Source organism: Protomyctophum parallelum (assembly GCF_964188405.1).
Source record: "Protomyctophum parallelum genome assembly, chromosome: 2".
Taxonomy (NCBI): Eukaryota; Metazoa; Chordata; class Actinopteri; order Myctophiformes; family Myctophidae; genus Protomyctophum; species Protomyctophum parallelum.
This window is the reverse complement of record NC_139699.1, coordinates 18217400-18218559: the sequence shown is the minus strand read 5'-3', so window position 1 is coordinate 18218559 and position 1160 is coordinate 18217400.

The window sequence follows — 1160 nt, the reverse complement described above, 5'->3', positions numbered from 1 at the left end:
AACAAAAAGGTTTGATATATAATTTATTGGGTAGCCGAAGAGAGAAAGGACTATGAAAGGAGGCCTGGAGAAGGGAGGTGAACCGGTATGCACTATGTGGACAGTTTGAAAGGAAATGGTCAGTTTGAATGAGGGGAGGGTGTGGTGGAGAGCCATTAAAAGGACTCCTTTCAGTCACAGGGCAGAGCTGACAGCATCTGCAACCCACCCTGTTGGGCAAATAGAAATGTACCGTAATGTTATTATTCTTATGACTCAGCGCTACAAACTATTTACACCGCCTGCAGCCTCAGAAACATTGAGCTCACTTTAGAGCGGGAATAAGGTGAAAGACGCATTTGTTGCCTCCACCTGGACGGTTTGGGTGGTGGCCCTCTGGGAATGAATGTGGGTGGGGTTTGGGTGGTGGCCCTCTGGGAGTAGCCTGGTTAATAAACCAGACCGAATCAGCCGTTGGCAAAAATAAATTGCCTGCCGGCGGATTACGGTCTGGAGAGGCTCAATTGTACGCCCATTTCCTACACCAGAGAAATGGGGCGGCCAATCGGGACACGGTATGCAATATGGGCGGGCTTTGGTACAGTGACTTTCAATGCTTGAGACCTTTGACTGACAGTAGCTCTGACCAATTGCATCAAAGAGAAAATGTTTCAACCCGCTCCCCTGGAAATGAAATCCAAGCTGAGCCTCCCCAGACTAATATCCCGCGGTCCGTGCGATATTAGTCTGGTTTATTAACCAGGCTACTCTGGGAGTGAATGTGGGTGGGGTGATTGATCTCTATGTTTTGTAAGTTAAATAATTTTGATCTAAGCAGTGTAACCACTTAACACATTAAGACCTGTGAGGCCGATTCTAAAAACGCCTACTACATCCTTACAGTTTTCAGAAAAACTTATGTTGCTATATCAGTGGTGACGAAGGAGGCTGAAAAACAGCCACAAAAAAAGTTATTTTGACAATTTGTGACAAATTTCTCCTATATTGACATTGACCCAAAATATTGACCCAAAATAGGGTTGAAAGGTTGAAAGTGGTTAAATAGGTCTGCAGATCCACATTATGACTGATTTATTTTGTGTCGCACTGTGATTGTAGATCAGCTATTTTAAGTAGCATAGTTAAGATAAATAGATAAACATATTGCCCATAGACGGTAA